Raw genomic sequence first — 7,869 nt, forward strand, 5'->3', positions numbered from 1 at the left:
GCCTCCTCGCACTTCCGCCTCGCCGTTCACCAGCTCCTCGTGGTTCACTAGTACAACGGCGTTCGCCTGTACATCGACATTTGCCAACTCCTTGCCATTCACCTAGATGCTCTGCTTCGCTAGTCAACTTCCGGCCCATAAGCGCCGATCGCTAGGACTAGATCGCCACTCGCCTAAGCAAGATCATAATTCGACTCACAGGTCAGCTTGTGATCAACGTGTGTGATCGCCGCAGAGACGACTCCCGTCCTCCTCCCCCTCTCCTACATCAGTGTTCTCCGGTCTGTCAAGAGGAACCTTGTGTGCACAGGTATATTTCTGAGCCTTTGTACCCGAATGTCACTTGTTCCCCCAGGGCTAGGCCAGCCGGGAACCAACTACCCAAGGATCCTCAGCATGGCGATGTCCGGTCCCATTTCCTTCCAAGAGAGCACCTTCGAAGGTCAAGCATCCTTCAACTTCTAGGTCTCGCTCATCTAAGTCTGAACTTGGAATTATGTCAACTGGACCAGGTATGGATTCTAATCCTGCTTCCTTTGAGAAAGAGCAGCAGCCAACAAAACCGCCGACTAACAAGACTTCAAACGACTCAAAGGGTGTCGAAGAAGCCCTTCCCAGCTAGAGAGTGAGGGGCTCTAATCCCTCTCGTGGAGGTAAGAGTAGCCGTGGGAGCGGCGTAAACCACACCCGGTAGGATGGGCAATCCTCCCACTTGTCCATCAGTGGGGGGATGCCTGCAATGCTGCTGGCAGAGGTGGCTGCAGCTCAGGACCAAAGCCTGGAAAGTCTCTGTGATTCGTTCAGGGTATTGCGTCCTGTTCATTCAATCACTAACTCCACTGACTCGGAATCCAGTCCCACTGAGCTCCTATGGGAAGGGATCCGTAAGGAACTGGTCCTTTGGGCCGAAGTCCAGACCATGTTGCGGAAGGGTGTTCTCCGAGAGGTCCTCAATGGTTCCCCAGACTTCTTTGGTCAACTCTTTCTTGTGAAAAGGCATTTCGAGGCTGGAAAACAGCCATCGACCTCTCAGCACCGAACAAGTTTGTCAGCCAAACGCTGTTCAGCATGGAGACGGCAGACACGGTCAGACAAGCAGTAAGACCACAGGACTTCATGTGCCCACTGGATCTCAAGGACATATACTTCCAGATTCCAGTTCATCCATCTTCAAGGAAGTATCTAAGGATCAGAGGTGACAACAAGAAATACCAGTTCAAGGTGCTGTGCTTCGAACTTTCCACGGCACCTCAGGTCTTCATGAGAGTGTTCGCCCTAGTGTCATTTTGGGCTCACAGGGTCATCATCCGTCTCCTACGATATCTGGATGACTGGCTGATCCCAGGAGACTTGGTGGCAAACCTTCTTCAACACCGAGACAGACTTCTGGAGCTCTGCAAAGATCTGGGGATCGTGGTAAACCTCGAGAAGTCATCCCTGTTGCCCTCTCAAAGACTAGTATACCTAGGGATGATCATCGACACCGTTCAACAGAAAGTCTTCCCAACAGATGATAGGGTACAGAGCCTGATTAAGGTAGCAAGATCCTTCCTCAGATGAGAAGAGCTTTCAGCCCAGTGATGGTTGTGTCTCATAGGTTACCTATCATCCTTGGCCCGTCTCAGTGCCCAACAGCCACCTTAGGACCCGATATCTCCAATGGTAGCTGAAGTCCAGGTGGAATCAGACCTATTCCCCAGACATTCTAGTCTCCATAGGACTAGAAGAGCAGATGGACCTCAGGTGGTGGGTGGTAACTCTCCTTCGGAAGGCGAAATTGCCCAAAACTTGGTGGAGGTTAACTTTCCCTCAGAAGGGAAGGTGTCCAACACAGAGAGGTTGATCTCTTGGCATACACTCTCTGCTTCCCGTCAACGAGCTGAACTCGAACTGATGGTAGTCCTCCAGCGCTGCCAATGGTGTATGGGCAAGAGGGCATGCGCCACTCGTGACGTTCCTGTCCACCAATTAAATGAAGACGTACACTTTTAAGGTAACAAAATACCAAAACAACTAACCTAAATGGGTAGAGACAGAGATAAGGAAGCAACTGATTGCCAACGTCCAGGAAACGCCAATCCACAAGGAGCGGAAGCAGTCGTAGCCACAGCAGACGAGGTCGGAAACGAACGTTTGAGTGTGTCAAACGTTTGCGAGAGCTGACAAGGGGAGATGAATTGATGTAAAGGTATTCACATCCGAATGCACAAGCTATACAACCCGTTCCACGTGGTGAGTTTGGTTAAGAACGAAGGTTGAAGAGTGTGTGGCACCACTCCTACCACTGGCGAGTGCTGGTTAGATTCCAAGAAAATATTATTTGCTGAACTCCCCTATGGATAAACTGTGAGCGAAACCGAAGTAGAGGGTATTAGTAATCGTAGATTGAAGTTTTGTACATTGTCGAAGGAAAGGGCACCGCATAGTAGAGCGCACCAGCATTGATGTGGTTGCATTTGTTCCTGCTCTGAACAGAAGTCTAGCGCGTGTATCATTTGCGAGCACTACAGAAGTAGCGCGCACTTGCGTTGATGAAGAACACCCGCTCTTTCTCTAAACAAAGTCTAGCATGAGTGTCCTCTAGCTGAGGAGACTCTCAAAAAGACTCGATGAAGAGTTCGTTGCAGCAATAGCGCTTGAAGAAATAGTGCGAGCGAGCTAGTACGTCCGTCTATTGTTTTCTACTACAGGTGGCAAGCTCACGCTCCTTGCGATTGGCTTGCGGTGGTCATCATCCTACTGGAATCCCATAGAACACGCATTGTCTTCAAAATTGCGTCACTCGTCAAAATACTCCCGAAGAAGTTTGGCTGAAGTGTGGTCACAAGCTGATGGGCGCTCACGAGCTGACAAACGATCACAAGCAGAGGAGACATCATAAGGAGAGGAGCAGTCATAAGGTGGACTGTTGTTGGTCTAGAAGTTCCTACTGTTGGCGCTACGAGATGGGGGTGGTGAGCGCTGGTCGAGGTCGATGGCCTCGTCGAACTCGCTGGGGGCGAGCAACCTCCTCACGATCTGAGTCACGCTCCAAGGGGCTAGTGAATGGCATGAGCGAAACTGGACGCCTTCTCATATTCCCGCATGGCGGAGACCACTCCAGAGAGGAACGAACCTGCGTACAGGAAAGGTGTCCCCTGAAAGGAGCAGGAACAAGTTTCCACCTTTTGCACTCCCTCCGCCGGCCGACATCTCGAAATGAGGGAGTGTGGCGTCGTCGGCAATGAAGGTATCACTCTGGGGAGGACCAAACCAGCGTATGGGAAAGGTGTCTACCGTGAGTAGCAGGAACAAGCATCAGACTTTACATTCCTTACGCCGGTTGAGCTAACTTAGAACAAGGGAGTGCAGTATCGTTAGCGCTAACAAGACCACTCAGAAGACGTAACCCGTGAACGGGAAAGGTGTCCCCCTGAGAGGCACAGGAACAAGCCTATACTTTTGCACTCCCTCTGCAGGTTGAAGTCTCAAAATGAGGGAGTGCAATTGATTTCCAACTTCTCTGATGACAAAAAATACATAAAGCATAGAGAAAACCACTACATTTCTGTTCACATACTGCCCTTTACCTATTCAAATGAGATAATGAATGGAAAAGTCAAGTTAAAGGGTGTCTGTGTTAGAACACTGGCAAAGTACTAGGTCCGTGAGCTCCCGAAGTAGTTGGGATGCATATTAAATCCACAAACAATAGCACAAATTATTTGGATCCTCTTCCCAATATATTTATTTAACTCTTTTGTTTACATTTTCGATGTCGAAGGTATGTGCTCCCGTTTGCGAGTTTGTGCATAGCTTGCTTTGAGGTAACAAATTTATACTTCCTGCACACAAGCCCTCCCACTTTCTTTCTACCAATGGAATTACTCCCGATCGTTCATTTGTAAGTACTGTAACTCTTCTTCCTTCCTTCCCCTACCATATGAGGAAGTTTACCATATTTGGGCTTGTATGTATGCTTGAGAGTGACGTAGGCAGTTCTGTGACACACCCAGTTTTCTTAAGACACCTCTTCAGTTCCTTTGTAGCTAAATTACGTGTCGGGTGTGCTTTATCGGGCCCAACATAACAAAATGTAATGGCTGCTCTTATGGCTATTTCGATGCTATAGCCAAGTTTCCCAGTGATTATCATGGTACCCCTGGTCTAGTGAATAATTTCTTAAAAGCTCATTGTGTCTTCCGTCAAAGATTAAAGTGTCCCAAGTGTGATTCTGACTTGGCTTATAAGGATGACCAGCACATTTTCTACAGCAAAGCTTCTGTAACAATTGCCAAGACAAATACAAGAGATGTAGGTGTCTATCGTAATGTAAGGATTTATTTATAATTAACTTTTAGTTTGTGACAAGGGAAGGGGGGGGCGGGTTCAGGGGAAGGAGCTTTCCCTCACATCTGCGACCTGGGAAGGGGGGTCCTGGGAAGCTTTGTGACATGGGAAGGGGAGTCTGGGAAGGATTGACCCCTGTCTAGGGGGGTCTGGGGAGGATTGACCCCTGTCTAGGGGGGTCTGGGGAGGATTGACCCCTGTCTAGGGGGGTCTAGGGAGGATTGACCCGTCTAGGTCCGTGACCTGGGAAATACTGTACTAGGTTAGGTTAAGTGGGTTTGTTAGGTTCTGTGGTCTTTTAAAAATCTCGAAAGCGTTAAATAATCACGTTTTATCCAGTTTTCGTACACCCAAAAGTACCAGGTTCCCATGTGTCCGTTGGGAGGGGGGGTCCATGATGGTAGAAAGGTTTATTTGCAGTGGAAATAAAGGTCAAATTCGTTGCAAGCACACTACTTGCTATTTAATAAGTAATTTTTCCTATTAGAAATGTTGTCCCATGTTGTTCAATAATTTTACTGAAAACTCTTTAGGTTAATAAATTTTTTCTCTCTTATTACGTATTTCCGCCGATAATGTATTCATATGAACTTTTTTTATGTGCTTTACCCAACAAAAATATAAATTACAACAAAAGCGTTGGGTGGGATTCTATCGTAATATTTCCCTAACCGGTTCCAAGATATGTTCGCAATGAATATAGATATGTCATTCTAACAACAGATCACTTTACATCAGAGACGAGCGTCTTCTGGTTAGGTTAGGAAATACCAAGAAATTTCAACGGTTACCGTTTGTGGTTAAGGGTAAAATTTTAACCTATGCAGTCATAAAAATGGATCGCTCTCATCTCACTTCACCCAACATGAGACGCAATGTCAAAATTACCCTTCAGCTTAACTAATCCATACAAAAGTTTAACTGCTTAGCCTAAGTCTAAATTAGTAAACTATGATCCCCTCTTCTTCCGAACACCTTGTTTTCTCCTGAGTGAATGACCAGACCAACTCATATTTCAATGAGTAACCTAATTTGATCTACATATACTCCAAAACATGTTGATGTAAATAAAAAGGATATCTTACCTTACTTGATATTTTGGAAATGACCGAAGAGATATAATAATATTATTTGGTAACTTTAGTAATTCAACTTTGTGTTAAAATCTATGATTGACATCTACGGATGACAAACATGAGAGACACGAATGAATTGCGCCATCTGCAGGCACTGGTCTCGCCAAATTGCCAATCCTAAGACAATAACATCTTTGTCAAAAAAAAAAAAAAAAAAAAACTGAAGAAAAAAAAATTATGCGTAAGAGGACCACATCTTATAGCAGAATAGATCAAACAAGTCAATAATGCAAAGTCGTCTATGTTAACTTACCGAAAAAGGCTATTAGATCAATGACAAAAATGTTATATACTGTGTATTACAATATAATACTGTACATAAAAAATTTGTTGTTGATGTAGCTTTTATATATATATATATATATATATATATATATATATATATATATATATATATATATATATATATATATATATATATATATATATATATATATATATATATATATATATATATATATCATATTGTAGTACATTGTGGACTACATACACTATACTCATTCTAGTGTAAAAAAATTTCCATATGCAAACTCATTCCCTTAGCATCGAAATGTGTCTCTTAGGTCTATATACCGTAAGGGGGGGGGGGGATAACCGTATATTAGGGGAAATACTACAGACTCCATAAATTAATATTTAAAAAAATATATATTTTCACGTCAATATTCTGAGTAAAACCATTTGTTGGAACCCTGGAAGAATAACTTTTAAGCGTTTCTAAATACTTTAAAATATTTATCGTCTACAGGGGTTATGTAAGCCCAGGGGTCCCAGCAGGGAAAATAGTCCAGTGAGGAAAGGAAACAAGGAAAAATAAAATATTTTAAGAACAGTAACATTAAAATAAATATTTCCCATATAAACTATAAAAACTTTAACAAAACAAGAGGAAGAAAAATTTGATAGAATAGTGTGTCCGTGTGTACCCTCAAGCAAGAGAGGTGTTCGTTTTAACGAGAAACTAGGCTACAGTACATTGTGTTATTTGATAAATTACCCATAATTTGTAAAATGATTTCTATATCCACTTTTATTTTAAATGGCGAGATATTCTATCTCTGGGCTATATATAATTGAGGTTTGCTGTCACTTCTATTCGGAATCATAAACTTGATAGGTTTTAAATCTAGTTTTCTAATCGGTTATCTGAGTGCACTGCAAAAAAAATTTAGTATAAAACACACACACACACACACACACACACACACACACACACACACATATATATATATATATATATATATATATATATATATATATATATATATATATATATATATGTATATATATATACTGTATATGTATATACATATATATATATATATATATATATATATATATATATATATATATATATATATATATATATATATATATACTGTATATGTATATACATATATATATATATATATATATATATATATATATATATATATATATATATATATATATATATACATACATACATAGATATATGCATACCAAATGAAAAGTAACCTTTTGATAGAATACTAATTTTGATAAATTGTTTTATCCGGGTAAAACAAAAAATATCAAGATTTTGGAGTAAATAATAAACACATTGTGACATCGAATGACAAGTCCTACAAGACGCCTGAAAGTCCAATTAAATAGTTTATGTGATAAGGATATATAGGACTTAATATTTCTAAATCCTATATCGAGAGAAAGAACGCTTTAACGCAGGGCAACTTGAAACTATTATCAAGTGTTTTGCAGATTGAAATGGATGTATGAATTAAATCAGGATTGATGGAATAACTCTATTAATCCTGGAATTAAATTTGGGGTACGTGGTGTGACATTATGGCCGGATATCAGAGCGAGGGGAGAACCAGTCAGTTACGGAATGAAATTAAAATTAAGGATTCGGACAGTAATAAGGCAGAAGAAAAGCACTGAGAGAGAGAGAGAGAGAGAGAGAGAGAGAGAGAGAGAGAGAGAGAGAGAGAGAGAGAGATTAAAATTAAGGAGTCGGACAGTAATATGGTAGAAAGAAAGCACACACACATACAGAGAGAGAGAGAGAGAGAGAGAGAGAGAGAGAGAGAGAGAGAGAGAGAGAGAGAGAGAGAGAGAGAGAGAGAGAGAGAGAGATGAGGGGGTAAAGAAGAAGAAGAGAGAGAGAGAGAACCCGTCAGTTACAGCATGAAATTAACATTTAGGAGTCGGACAGTGATATGGTAGAAAGAAAGAACCCACCCACACACACACACACACACACACACAGAGAGAGAGAGAGAGAGAGAGAGAGAGAGAGAGAGAGAGAGAGAGAGAGATATGAAGGGGTAAAGAAGAAGAAGAAGAAGAAGAAGAAGAAGAAGAAGAAGAGAGAGAGAGAGAGAGAGAGAGAGAGAGAGAGAGAGAGAGAGAGAGAGAGAGA

This window comes from Palaemon carinicauda, chromosome 41 (genome assembly GCF_036898095.1).
Source record: "Palaemon carinicauda isolate YSFRI2023 chromosome 41, ASM3689809v2, whole genome shotgun sequence".
Lineage (NCBI taxonomy): Eukaryota > Metazoa > Arthropoda > Malacostraca > Decapoda > Palaemonidae > Palaemon > Palaemon carinicauda.